This window comes from Triturus cristatus, chromosome 4_1, assembly GCF_964204655.1.
Source record: "Triturus cristatus chromosome 4_1, aTriCri1.1, whole genome shotgun sequence".
In the NCBI taxonomy this organism is placed as follows: domain Eukaryota; kingdom Metazoa; phylum Chordata; class Amphibia; order Caudata; family Salamandridae; genus Triturus; species Triturus cristatus.
In genome coordinates, this window is record NC_140585.1 from 1,208,028,991 (window position 1) to 1,208,044,161 (window position 15,171).

Consider the following 15,171-nt stretch of genomic DNA (forward strand, 5'->3'; position numbering starts at 1 on the left):
TTGGCTCGTGGACCCTTTGTCAAGAGGACCTGCGCCTCTGGACATGGCTAGTACATCAGGGCATATCCTTGGTTGTTCAACACCTGGCAGGCTCTCTGAACGCCAGGTGGATGAACTCAGCCTCAGATGCTTAGTGGATCACAAATGATGTCTCCATCCAGAGGTGGTGCAAGGTTTCTTTCAGCAGTGGGGAGAGTCTTAGATCTGTTCGCCACTTCAGAGAACACACAATGTCGACAATTTTGCATGCTGTAGTTTCAAAGGCGTCTCTCGCTCGGAGACACTTTTCATCTCGAGTGGAGCTCAGGCCTCCTGTACACCTTTCCACCAATACCACTCCAGCACAGAGTTCTCAAGAAGACCAGGAACGACTGGGCCAAAGTCGTCCTTTTGGCCTCGGACTGGGCATAGAGACTCTGGTATCCTGAGCTTCTGAACATGTTGGTCCTCCGATCAGGCTGACTCTTCGGGAACATTTTCTGTCGCAGCAACAGGGGAGAGTTCTGATCCTGTCAATGCCATTGCCTTCATACATGGAGATTGAGCGGCAACAGTTGCCAGCTTCCGGCCTTTCGCCTGAAGTCTTCAATGTTATCTTGGCAGCCAAGTGTCCCTCCACCAAGAGACAGTATACTCCTGCTGTTTGAGCAAGTTTGTGGCATGGGTTGCAGAAAAACAGGTTGATCCTCTTTCTGCTCCCCTCTCTCAGGTACTTCTGTTTATTCTTTCTCTTGCCCAGCAGGACTTTGCCTTGGGCACCTAAAAAGGCTATCTTTCTGCCATATTGGCATTTCTACGATTGCCACTCTGTACAAAGCCCCTTTTGTAAGTAGGTTTTTGAAAGGTCTCCAACACAAGTTCCCTTCTTCGCCATTTACCATGCCCTAGTGGGACCTAAATGTAGTGCTAGTTTTCTCTTGTGTGCTCCCTTTGATCCACAACACAATTGTCCATCGGCTCCTTACCATCAAAACGGCCTTTCTTGTGGCCATAACATTTGTCTGGAGGATTAGTGGGCTCCAGGCTTTGTCAACTAAGCCTCCGTACCTGAACATCTTCCCGGACAAGCTGGTTCTTCACTCTAGGGCTTGCTGCCGTCCATAGGTGCTCACTCCCATGTAAGCCAATCCATCAACCTGCCTGCCTTTCTTGCTCTGCCAAATTCCGCTAAAGAAGAGGAGCGACTCCACTGATTGTACCCAAAAGGAGCGTGGTCGTTCTATCTTGACTGCACACAAGTTTCAGGTGGATGACCAACTTTTCGTGGGGTATGTCTGAGCCAAGAAAGAGGAGGCCATGCAGAAATGGACCATGTTTGACAGATTGTGCTCTACTTCGAAATCTGCTACGCTTGGCCAAGGAGCGACCCACAGAGAGTTTGTATGCTCACTCCACCAGAGCAAAGGCTGCGACCACTGCGTTAGCACGCAGAGTACCAGCCCTGGACATCTGCCAGGCAGCCACATTGGCTTCTCTGCACACGCTCACAAAGCACTGCTGCCTGGATAGTCTGGTCAGTCAGGGTGGGCACTTTACCTGTTCGGTCCTGCAGAACTTTTTGATGTGAAATTGTTTCACAGACCCACCCCGGAGAAGTATTGCTTGGGTGTTTATTCTAAGGTATGGAATCTGTGGCTATAAGTCTCTATCCGATGAAGAAGTTACTTACCTTCGGTAGTGTCTTATCTGGTAGAGAATCTGTCTAGCCGTAGATTCCTTACTGACCATCCCATTCTCCCCGCTCTGCGAACAGATTTTTAGACAAATGTTTTTTACTGTCAGGGCCATTGTTTTACACACCATTTGTCAGAGTTCTTTGTGAATCCTCACTCGTGGCGTGGAAAGTCGCGAAAAGAAACTGAGGTCAATGTGCTGGCGTGACGCCTATATAAGTACTGTGCATGGCACTTCTGCACAAACGTTGCTGAAGACTCCATTCGGAACTGAACAATGCCACCTACTGGTGCACAGAGGTATTGCTCAAGAAAAATTTCCAGATCCAATCTGACACCTGGGGATAATTCAACGGTAAGGAATCTGCGGCTAGATAGTCTCTACCAGATAAGGCATTAATGATGGTAAGTAACTTGTTCATTAATGGAAAATATATTTGCTCAGTCTGCAGTAGGTACTGACTCTCGTTACAGGGAATGGGTCTAGCTCCTATGCCATCATCTGTACTTGGTGATGGGGCATAGGCATTGGAGTGTCACGAGTGTCACAGTGATGGTGGCATATGGCCCTCAGAATTTGGAAAATGTTAATACTCGTTGTAGGAAGCTGGCTCTTTATGTGATACATCAGTAAGATGATATACCGTGTAAAGAGTCCAGGGGTTCCCTTATTAGTGGACAGGAGCTTACTATGCAAGCTCTATTAGAGGGTAGTGTAGTCAAGCAGGCTTAGGCTAAACTCTTGGAAGAAAAAACACAAGAAGTCCAAGAGAGAATCAGCCTTTTTCTGCCACTCTTCATCTCCTGAGAAGATGCAAGGGAATTACTTTACCTCCAGGTCTTGCTCCTGTTTCACCAAGGAGCCAATTGCATCTCTGGTCCCTAGGCACACCAAGTTCCCAGGTTCATAGGCAACGTTGCAGCAGGTAGAGGGCTTTCGTGAGGCTATGCAGTGCATCTTAAGCATGCTTCTGACTCCCTCTAGCTTGCCTTTGGCCACAAGGATCTGCAAGGACTACCAGTTGCGTTACCCCTCAGTGCTATCTTGGCCCCTTGAACCTATGTGCGGTACCTTGCTGGCATTGAAGCTAGTGCCGAAATCTGAGCTGGTTCCTTGAGCATCGATGCTGGCACTTACATCACTGCCGGAGGAAGATCTGCAACCCATTGTGGTGTCTGACTCTGAGCTAACAATGTCTTGACCTTGACCTTGGCCTCATCGATAATTTGATGATACGCAGGCTCTTCTGAGCCAATCTGACTTTGATGCAATTCCCCTGCCACGTTTTCATGGATAAACATTGCACCAGCTCTTTGGTGCATACTCTGACCACAGCCATCCTTATGGAGGCGACTATGATGAGGAAGCTTTTTTCCTCATCTTGTGATGATGGCAATTGGTATGTAGAGCCTCAGGATGCCAGTGGACTAGATCCCTCACCCAATACTGGTTTGGTGTCCACCCAACTGAGGAAAGCTCTTCATTAGCCTTAGCAACAAGGAGTATAAAAAAGGGCACTCCAGTAACCCCTGCAAACTTGGGTATGAACTGTTATAAATACAACCAAGATTGTCTCTTGCAGGTATATTCATATAATCATTAGAGTATGACAATATTTCTTATTCTGACATGTATGCAAAAGTAAAGAACGCTCTGAAGACTGTATTAATAAAATGTCAAGTGGTCCCTCCTTCCTAAGGGACAATAACCTAAATAAATACAAAAAAGTTACCAATCTTAACAATTTGGAAAGATTACATAAAAACTTTATTAGGACAGAACTTGATGCCAAGTTTCTCATAGATTGCTTAAATAGTAACAAAGAACTAAACTCATTTTTTTTTGTTTTTTGGGTAATATTAAATTGAACCAAAATTACTGTTTCTCACATGTACACCTTTTCTCAATTCTCCTAATGATTAATTATTTTAATATGTTAGCCGATAATTAAGTCTACATTTATTTTCTGCTAAAGATTTCTAACCACAGATTCCTTACCTTTTGATTATTTCCCAGGCATCAGACTGGATCCGGACACTTTTCAGTAGTATCTCTATGTGCTGGTAGTCGCACTGTGCAACTCCACACTGGCTCTGTTCTACTCAGGAAATGACATGCAGGGCCTATATAGGCACCACACCTGCACGTTGACGTCAGTTCCTTTCTTTCCGTGCACCTGACACTATCCGGAGCAGCCTCTCCTGCCTTTTGAGACCCTTTACCTAACATTTCTCACACTGCAAGGGAAATGTCACCTCCCAAAATGACAGGTGTTAAACCCTATAAGGACGGTCACAAGCAAATGTCTGTGACGGATACCCCCTGGGGTCAAGTAACGTCTCCAAGGCCTGCAGTGACTGCTTGTCAATGAATCTGAAGGCCATAAGGGACAGCAAGGCGAATTTCCACGTCTCCAAGCACTTCAATACTCCACATTGTGATCCGTCCAACGGTCTGTCCCGGTGTCACTAGAGTCAATCCTAAGGCCAATTGCAGTCGCACTCCAAATCTTTGGGTATACCAAACAAAAAGTCAAAGTGGGACTCGGGCCCACCCCGCTGCTCTCCTAATCTGGAGGAGGCACAAGGTGTCACCATGCCTCTCTATCTCACTCCCGAAGTCCGTCAACATCAGAGCCCATCCCACAATTTATCATTGTACAACCAGAGTTTCTGGGCCGTCATCGAGGCAGATCGAAGAGTCCCGTAAAGCCATGGTTTGAAAATGTGGATCCTGTCCGACTTCCTAAGGTACGCCTGCAGGCCCCAAGGAGCCAAGACACCCTTCATCTGGGATGCTAAAGCTGCTTCGCCCTCTCGCCAGTTGCACCCTCTGTGCCCATCACTTCAAGGCTCCAGCCCCACAATTCACGCCAGTTCCCGGAAGGTCGATGCAGATGCAGACTAGGCTGACACTGGAAGACGATGTGCCCATTGTGCTTTCTGACCGCGAGTCGGCACCGCTCCTACCTCAACCGAGGCTGAGACTGGTTTCCACAGAACTGCATCCGTCTGCCTTGTATCCGCTTGCTGTCCAGCCTTCACAAGATGCATTCATTGTTTGAGATGGATTTTGACAATTATTATGATAACGAAACTGATCAACCCTACCACAAAGATGCCCACTAATATAGGGATAACAAAACACATGGCCCTGCACACTGCACCCACTAAGCCAGTTTCAGTCGACTCCATTTTTTTAAAAAGATTGAATAGTGGTAAAGCATGGAGACTTTCCATAAGTCAAATATGAAATATGAATTTATTAGTGTAATGATTTTGTAACAAGATGTTAGATCAATGTGTAAGATCACAGCCAAACACGTGTTGGGTGTTGAAGGCTGTCTGTTCAAGGATAATGTATTGGACTAAGCTGTCTGGAGTGAACTGTATTATTTGGAGACAATGCAAGTACAATGGACTGAGAATCATGTTATTCAATGAATTTCCATTTTTGTAAAAAGGGAATGAATTGAGACAACTAATACAAAACAATTCGGAATTGTTTTCTGTATTTCATGTTGAAATGTTTGACTTATGAAAACCCCAGACGCTTTACAGCTGTTTATCTTTAAAAACCGTACCACAATGGTATGATGATCTCCAAGATGCTAGAGACATTGACCTCTCTCCTAATGCTGGTCTTATTGCACCACCAGGTCCTGCCACTTAGGAAAGTGTGTCTTTTGTGTTGGTCATGTGGAGGGTGGCCGAAGTTTACAACCTCCAGTTCTCTACCTTAGAGGTCAAAACCAGTGTTCTGACTAAAGTACTCCTGCCGGGGCAAACTAGTCCTGATTCCCCAATGCTTTTAATGAGACACTCACCAATACTCTCCTATGGGCATGACCCAAGCCCTGCTCTGTCCCCCCCCCCCCCCCCCCGCCCCGTCAACTGCCAAATTGCGAGCCTCCATTGCGAACCCACCTTTTTGTATCAGCATCACTTTCCTGAGACTCTGGTGGTGCAGGCTTCCACCCATCAGAGTAACTTGAACCCTTTTCTGACTGTGTTTTGGGGCCAGTTAAAAGGTATTTTTCAGCTCTTTTGACCTTTTTATGGTTGCCAGACCACCAACATTATTATTTAAATCACCCTTTGTGATTAGTTTTGTAAAAGGTTTGCAACATTTCTTTCCTCCCTCAACCTTTGTCATGCCACAATGGGACCTTAACTTTGTCCTCATATACTTGATGTGCACTCCCTTTGAGCTGCTTCATAGGTCCTCTTTACTACCTCTCACACTTGAGACTGATTTTTGTTCCCCATAATATCAGCATGGCAGGAGCGAGCGAGCAAGCTTCGGGGTCTCTTTCAATCTGCCCGTACACCACCTTCTTCCCAGATGCGTTGGTTTTGCGGACATGGGCCTCTTTTTGCCTACATTTCTGATGCGCTTCCACAATGGTCAAAATATCACCTTGACAGCATTCTTTGCTCCGCCTCACCCATTTAAGGATGATAGACTCCATCGCTCAGACCCCAAAAGTGCACTGAGTTCTCACATTCAACATGCAAGAGAACATCGGGTGGATGATCAGCTCTTCGTTGGTTTAGTTGGAGCAAAAAAAAAGGCAAGGCCGTGCAGAAGAGGACCAGCTCTCACTGAATCGTTCTCTGCATTATAATCTGCTGTGCATGGCCCACAAACAGCCATGGGAAGGACTTCTTGCTCATTCCACCAGGGCCAAAGCTGCTACCACCATGCTGGCATGCAGAGTTCCTCTTCGGGAAATTTGCCAGGCAGCTACATGGCTGCACCTCCATTCATACACAAAGCATTACTGGGCTGCCAGGTTCGCCAAGAGATTTTTTTTTTTTTTTGCATGCTTGGTCATACAGGACTTTTTGGTTTGAGTCCATCCACAAACCCACCTTCAAATAGTTCTCCTTTGGTATTCATTCTAAAGGGGAGACATCTGCAGTCATAAGTCTGTCAGAAGAACAAGTTACTTATGTTCGGCAACGGTCTTTCTGATCGAGACTTCTAGTTGCAGATTCCTCACCTTGGAATATTCCCCAGGCATCAGATTGGATACAGAAAACCTTGAACAGTACCGATCAGCTTAGCAGTGGCCCAGTCGGAAGTGACGTTGTGGGTGCCCATGTAAACGCCACCCCGGACCGAAAACATCAGTTCCTTTCTTACTGTGCAACTGCACAGATCCGGAGTGCTACCTCTGTCATTTTTGGACCATGTTTTGTTGACTATTTTTGCGCTATTGCTCTCAGTGTCCTAGGGATATGTCCCCTATGAAACCTACATGGTTTAAACCTTCCAGGGAATGTCACAGGAAAATGTCTGTGTTTGATCCCTATTTGATTTGTCTCTGGTGCCTGGGTCCGAGTCATGACTCCAAGACCTGCGCTGAGTGCAAGTCGATGCTCCCCAAGGTAATTCGAGAGCTGGCGATGAAGCACCTGGCAGTGCGGCAGAAGAAGGCTCTGTGCCGTTCTTATTCTCAAGGCAGATTTTGGGGCTGTTCCTGCAGATGCACTTATTTTGTTATAGTTCATACTCAAGCTCGCATGGGGTTGTTGGCATGCCCTTTTCCAAACAGGTTAGAGCGCAGACATTTGTCTGTGTAGGGCCATTTTAATTACTATCATTGCAGACTAACCTGTGTTGTCGGACTTCAGGTCCCAGAAGTACCTGCGCCAGGAGGCGAACGCCAGAAGAGGGGCAGGAGCACTGTCATCAGGGCGCTAGAAAGCGCCGTGCTCTCTCCTGCAGCACACGAAGCAGACAAACCTGTGTTGTTGAACTCCAGGTCCCAGAGGTACCTGCGCCAGGAGGCGAACGCCAGAGGAAGGGGAGGAGTGCAGTCATCAGGGCGCTAGAAAGCGCCACGCTCTTTCCTGCAGCGTGCCCAGGCCCATCCATGACCGGAGGAGACCGGGATGGGCCACCCTCCTTGGTTTCGCACCTCGACATCAAGGCGGCCTTTGGATCTTAAAAGTATTGACTCCCCATTGGATCGTCCAGGCGAGACCAGGAAACCTGAGAGATCATGGGAAAAACTAAAAACTACAGCCAATTCTGGCCAACTTTCAACAACCCTGCCAGCACCTGTTCCAAGCGACAAAATATACAACTTGTCAAGCCCCTATGTACCTGTACCAACAACCGCCGCCGAAAAAAAAAAAAATGGGAAAAAACACCCCCAAAAACCGAAAAAACTAGGGAGGGAGGATGGGGGCAAAAAAACTACACTGCGCAGCGCTCTCAGCCACCAGGTCACCAAACGTAAAATGGTGGCTGGGAAGGCGCAAAAAGGCCCTATATACATTTGGGCTACTAACTAAAAATTGGGCTACAATTGGGCTAGTCCCAATGTAGCCCAAAGTACCCAAAATGTCCGCTCGCTAGCCAGCCCCTCCCAATCTGCCCGGAGGGCAGACCTCGCTGTGCTCGGCTGCCCCCCAAACCCACCTTAACATGACAGAGGATGTCACAACTGGCCCTCTAGAAAAATTTCGAACAGGGGCAATGGGAGCTCTAAACAACGAAATAAAACACACTGAGATTAAACTCGAGGAAACTTAAAAAGCTGCCGCTATAATTATAGAGTCGACTGCACCCATGGTATTAGTTGCAACCACACATGAGGGCACACCACTATCTAAAGACCTCCGAGCAGCCCATTAATGAATCTCCCTACTTTCTTTCATTTGCATGTGAGGTGGGCGAGCCATGGTACATTCTCCTAATTCATTTTTATAACAATTGTTTTGACAGCTCGAGAACCCAAGAAGGGATGGACCTGGAGCTAGTCATCCAGACAGTCCTCGCATTATAATTCTGTGAGCATTATTTGGGTAGGAGATTTTAATATACTGTATATTATATTGCTAATTTGTAGACACACCAATTTGCGGAATTATAGCTCTGCAAGGTGAGGCGATACTTATGGAACAACCCTGAATAGTCTAATAGTGAATCTAAGCCTCAGAATGCAAAATAGAAAGCTGAATGTGAGCGAAAGTTTAGCAGCTGCATTCTTTAGAAATCATTCTGAATCCACCATTGATTATATCATGGCCTCTGAAGCCTGAAACACAGTTATCAAAGGCTTTGAAACCAACCTTTCGGGGTATAGCGACCGCGCAATGATAGAGGTCAGGGTGAACCTAGCTTTGAAAATTAAAACTACATTAAAGCCACGCTTTGATCCAATCCTGGCAACAACTAATAGGCACTCTATTAAATGGGAGAAAGTAGATCATTTAGCGTTCATCCTATCTATTTTACAGCACACTATGCGCCTAAGGATAAAACTATGCTTTGATTATGAGACTGACCCACTGCACATCATTTCTTCTTTTTCAGCTGATACTCTGTTAAACAGGCACTGAGTTGTAGGTCACAGCCGTCGCAAGAATGAGCGAGGGGTTCCTTTGACTCAGAGTGTACATTATCTAGAAAGCAGCTGCACATAGCTCTACAGCAGCAACCAAAGGATCCGGTATTAATTAGGTTGGCAGTGGCACGTGTGCATTTTAAACAGAACATCCCCCGGAGAAAGAAATGCATTATAAAAGCAGCATGGGAGGAATTGGTTTGGGCCACAGCCCTCAAGTATAGTAGATCCTTTTGAGAGGTGATTAATAATAACTATTTCAGGAGGCCCCATAAACCCTCAACTGAGGTGCACATTGCAGAGGAGGCTTGGGTTGACCATTTTACTGTCATTTACGATAATCATCCACCCACGAGCATGGAACAAGCAACACAAAATAGTGTAGGAAACCAAGGGACAGACATCCTGCAGCCCCCTCTCCAGTCTGCTAGTTTGCTTGAGGTTAAAAGAAGCCTGGATGAAATCAGTAAAGGGCAGGCCCCAGGCCTAGACGGGGCTCTTTTGCATATGTATCGGGGGCAGCAAGACCCGTGGGCCCGCTGCTTACGAATGTCTATAATGCCAGTGCAGTGATAGCCCCCTCCCCCCCCCCCCCATCATGGAAATCCTCGATTATAAAATCCTGATCTATAAAAAAGGCAATAAATCCCTACCACAAAATTATCTGCCTGCATCACTGCTGGATGCCACTGCAAAAGTTATGGGGCATATATTACTCAATAGATTGAAAGACTGGGCATTCACTAACAATCTATTAGTTGGCACTCAATTCGAGTTAAAAAAAGGGCTGAGTACAGCCCTCCGATGTTTGAATTTAAGGATCATCATTGGGACGTACACAGCCTCTAAGAAGGGATCGCTATATCTATCCTTCATGGATTTGTCAGCAGCCTTTAACTGTGTTTCGCTCGCAAAACTGTGGAAAATCATGGAGGATTTAGTGGTTGAGGCATGAATTATTTCCTTCATTAGGCAATCGTACTCGGGCGCTAATGCCTGTCTGCGTTTTGAAAGGGGTAGCGAATGCTCGGGCAGGTTTAACATAAGAGGAGGGGTTAGGCAGGGGTGCCTCCTAGCCCCCTTCCTGTTTTCAGTACATATACGAACCGGGTAGAATCAGTCCTGGGTATATCTGCTAGGGATACAGTGATGAAATGAAATGAAATGAAAAAGGAATTTGCTAAAGCGCACTGCTGCCAAGCGGCTTCCTGGCGCTGACACCTCGTCCAGACTCACAAGAACAGTCCCAGAGAGCTAGTTAGGGAAAGCTTGGGAAAACAGAAAAGTTTTAAGGGCTTTACGAAAATGGGTGTAAATAGGAATAGAACGAAGAAAAAGAGGAAGACTGTTCCAAAACCGGGGGGCCAGGACTGAGAAACGAGTGCCACCAATGCGGGATTTACGGAATCGAGGGACATGGAGAAGAGAAAGTGAGGAGGAGCGGAGAGTGCGACTAGGAACGTGGGGAGCAATGAGAGAGTTGATGAAATAAGGAGCGGAACGGGCATGAGCCTGAAAAGCAAAACAAGCAAGTTTGAAATAGGATCTGAAATGCACGGGGAGCCAGTGGAGGCATTTAAGGGCAGGCGTGATGTGGGAAGTTTTGGGAAGACGAAGGATAAGGCGAGCCGCCTGGTTTTGGATGGCCTGAAGGCGGCGGGTTTCGTAGGCAGGAATGCCAACGTACAGGCCATTCCCATAATCCAGGCGGGACGTGATGAGGGCAGTGATAATAGTTTTGAGGGCATCAACAGAAAAGAACCTTGAAATCTTACGAATTAAACGAAGGGAAAGAAAGCAAGAAGACACCACAGAACTTATATGGGCGTGCATAGAAAGATCCTGGCTAACCTTAATACCCAAGGTCCGAACAGAGGAAACCGGTGATGGAGAGGGACCAAAGGAGAGAGGCCAGTGGGAAGGGGACCAAGGGTTGGAGGGACCACCCGTGAGTACAAGCTCCGTTTTATCAGGGTTGAGCTTCAAATGATTGAAGCTCATCCATTGGGAGATAAAGATAAGAGTAGAAGAGAATTTGGGAAGAGAATCAAGAGGGGAAGAGAGATCGAAGACGAGCTGGAGGTCGTCTGCGTAATTGTACACAGAGACCCCCAGCTCCAAAAGTGAGGAGATGAGGGGACGGATATAAAGATTAAAGAGTAGAGGGGAAAGGGAAGAACCTTGGGGAACCCCGCAGGTGACCGGACGCGGGGGAGCGGAAAAGCCGGAGAGCTGTACCGCTTGTGACCTGCCTTGAAGGAAGGACGCCACCCAAGATAGAGCGAGGCCCTGGATGCCCGCCGCGCTGACACGATCGAGGAGGATGGTATGGTCGACCGTGTCAAACGCAGCGGACAGATCAAGAAGAACGAGGGCTTGAGGAAGGTTTTTGTCCGCCATCCCCTTGAGTTCATCAAGGACTGCAAGAACCACTCCCTCAGTGGAGTGGCCTGGGCGAAAGCCCGCCTGATGAGAGGCCAAAAGGGAATTCTCCTCAATATAGGCGGACAAGCAGGATGTTACGTAGCTTTCCAAAATCTTCCCAAGGTAGGGAAGCAAAGAAATAGGCCTGAAATTAGATAAAAGAGAGGGATCCAGACCAGGTTTTTTTAAAATAGGCAAAACAATAGCAGATTTAAATGAAGAGGGAACGGAGCCAAGAGCCAGGGACGTGTTAAGGAGGGCAAGAGGGGGAGCCGGACAGTTGGTGTAGAGAGTTTTAAGGATCCGTGCAGGAGCACAATCCGTAGGGGAACCCGACTTAACCTTGGCCAAAAGGTCAAGGAAAAGCTGGGGAGAAATAGGTTGAAAGCGATCCAGAGTGGAGGTAGAAAAAGGAGAGAAACCGGGTTGTTCAGGTGAAGGAACAGAGGGAATATTAGCTTTAATGTTGGAGATTTTATCAATAAAATAGTCATTGAGGGAAGAACAAAGAGCTTGAGATGGAACAAGGGGTGAAGAAGTGCGATCAGAAAAGGCAAGACTGTGAACAAGAGAAAAGATTTCGCGGGATTTATTGGCAGAGAGGGCCACTTTCTCTGTGAAGTATTTGGTCTTAGCCGCAAGGATGGCTCTTTTATAATCGCAAAGAAGGGCTTTGTATTTGGCGCGAAGAGTCGGACAGTAGTTCCGTCTCCAATGGCATTCAGCGCGCCTGAGACTAAGTTTGAGGGCTTTAAGGTCATAAGAAAACCATTTGTGAGCGTCGTGGGGACGGACAGATTTAACCTTCTTAAGCGGGGCCACCCGATCACAGGAAGAGGAAAGCCAAGCACTGATGGTATTAGCTTGACTTTCCAGAGACAAACCCATAAGATCAGGGGCGGATGAGGCCAGGGAGGAAGAGAGAACATTAAGATCCGTCTGGTTCCAACTCCGAGCCAAGATATTTTTTGGAAGAGGAGCTTTGGTGACCGAGCCGAGGAGAATGGAGAATAAGATCATGGCATGATCCGACCAGACGCAGGGAAGGATGGAAACAGATGACATATTACAACTTGAGGACCAAACTTGGTCCAGAGTGTGGCCGTGGACATGAGTAGGGGCCGAGACATAGGGAAGAAAATTTAGACACTGAAGTGTGGCAGAGAAATCTTTGGACAAAGAGTCCTCCCTGGGGTCCCCAGGCCAAAAGTTGAAGTCACCCAGCAGCAACAATGAAGAATTGTTTACCACCAAGGTGGCCAAAAGGTCCTGCAGGGTGGAAACAAACTGCGGCATAGGGTGCGGGGGGCGATACATAAGGACAACAGTAAGGGGTACAGGAAGATTAAGTGAACGGGCCACAAGATAGTCTACATTAGGTATGGGGGGATGGGCAAGGAGTTGAAATTTCAAGGATGAACGTATTATCATGGCCACCCCCCCCCAGCCTTACCGTCAGGGCGGTCGGCACGGAGGGCATAGTAAGTATCAGGCAGAATAGCCAGGAGGTCAGGAAGAGAGTCAGTAGTGAACCAGGTTTCTGTAAGAAAGAGAAAATCGGGAGAATCAGTGTTGAGTAAATTAAAAAGAGCAGTTTGATTTTTGACTGCGGAGCGAGTGTTAAGCAAGATAGCAGAGGCAGGTGGAAATCTAACAGGAGGGCGGGGGGAAGGAGAGATGCCTGGAGTGAGAGAAGCCAGGGCAGGAACAACTAAAGAGGAATCTGGGGAATGCGGAAGAAGGATACCAAGATTATCCAAATAGGATATGAGAGAAGGGGAAAGAGGGGTAGGAGCAGAATATGCAACCAGTTGGGACGACGAATAGACCAACGGAAGAGCGGGGTCAGAGGTCCCAGGTCCCGGCCTGTCGCGGACGGGCGCAGACGGGCTTAACTTAGGCGCAACTTCGGCGCACCTTCGTCGCGCCCGCTGCACCCGTCCGCTGCGCCGCTGGGGCTGACCAACCAATATATAGGGACACATGGGGGAGAAGGGTCAAGGGGCGTGGCAAGGGGGAGGTGCCAAAGAGCAGCAGCGCGTCGCCCAGACCCGCCCAAGATGGTGGAGCCGCCCGTCCCCCTCCGAGAGCCAGGCGAGAGGGGAACTCCGCAGGTGATGATTGGTTTGCGCCCCCTCCCAATCTTACTTTATGCAGATGATGCTGTACTCATTTCCAGAACCGGGAGGTGGTTGCAGGGTCTAATTGATGACTAAATTGCTTCTATGTCGGATCTGACCCTGCAAGTAAATGGTAATAAGACCTATACCATGACCTACTGGGCAAAACCCGAGGTAAAACCTGCCTTTTATGCAGAAAGGCATGAATTGAGCGAATCACCTACCTTCTGCTACCAAGGGATACTTTTTGACGGTAAAAATTCCTGGTCCCCCATGATAGTGAATAGGTGTGCGCAAATGGAGAAATCCATTAATGGCATATTTTATTTTATAAAGAAGCTGTGATTTAAGGCAATAAGGGAACTCCTCACTATATATGTGAGCAAGATTGTGGCAGTGGCCTGATACGGCGTGGGGTTCTGGGGAGTGGCTAATACACAGAATATCAAAGGGTCGAAGATTAATTTCTTAAACACATTCTAGATCTTCCTCCAAGATGCTCAAACTACATAGCCCATTCTGAAGTGGGAACCCCGTATATATCTGATAGGATGCTTCTATCATGCTCTGGCACTCAATTTGGGCGCGGGAGGAAATAGGGCTGAACAAGTTAATCCTCAGGGACACCATAAACTTGTATCATGTGATGGAGATATTATGGCTGAGACACGTAAAATCCCTATGTGAAGAGATTGGCTTAGCGGATCTTTTTAATAAACCCGACTCCTGCAGATTGTGGATACATGCAATAACAATTGTTCTTATGGATACTCTACCTGAAGATTCCACACCAACCCACCCGTCTGACTCCCTGTTGGATGAACGTGTTATAGGGAAAGCTAATAAGTTGCCAATTTACATTTTGGTACCACACACCTCTGTTAATGTTAGTCCGTCTGCTCACCTCGAAGGCTGGCAAAAAATGGATGGGGACGGACGTCGTTGCACCTGGGTGGGTGCTCTATGGTTTAAGTGCCATCACTTGACTTCACTTTGGGCGTCATCCGAAACCAGCATTCTCTATCGGCACATGATAGCTTTAACGTTTTCTGGATCCAGACTCCTGGGGTTGCTTTACAGTAGGCAAATCTACAGGTAGATCGTGTCCACCAGAAAGATCATTAAAGCAGGTAAGGAACTTTTTGTTTTTCAATACTTCAGTTCCATAATTGATTGTCTACATTTATTGATAAGTAGATTGGGTGGTTACACTTTTCATATGCTGACTTGTAGCACTTATTCTCTATACACCTATTTCCATATACCCTGCCTGCAAGCCCTTCTGCGCTACCTGCGGTTTATGATTGGACAGGATCATTTGCAATTTGCCTTTGGCCTCACCAGTGCTCCTCGGGTGCTCATGAAAGTGATAGCGGTGATAGTGACGCACCTTCGGAGGTCAGGCCTGCTAGACTTCCCATACCTCAAAGACTGGCTGTTGAAGGCGAGCTCACCCCGTACAGTCAAAAACCTCCTCCAGATTATGGCTAACCTGTTATCTTTGGGGTTCACTGTCAACATGCCGAAGTCACACCTGACTCGTTCACAGATTCTCACTTTCATTGGAGCTATTCTGGACATGGTGTGGTTTCG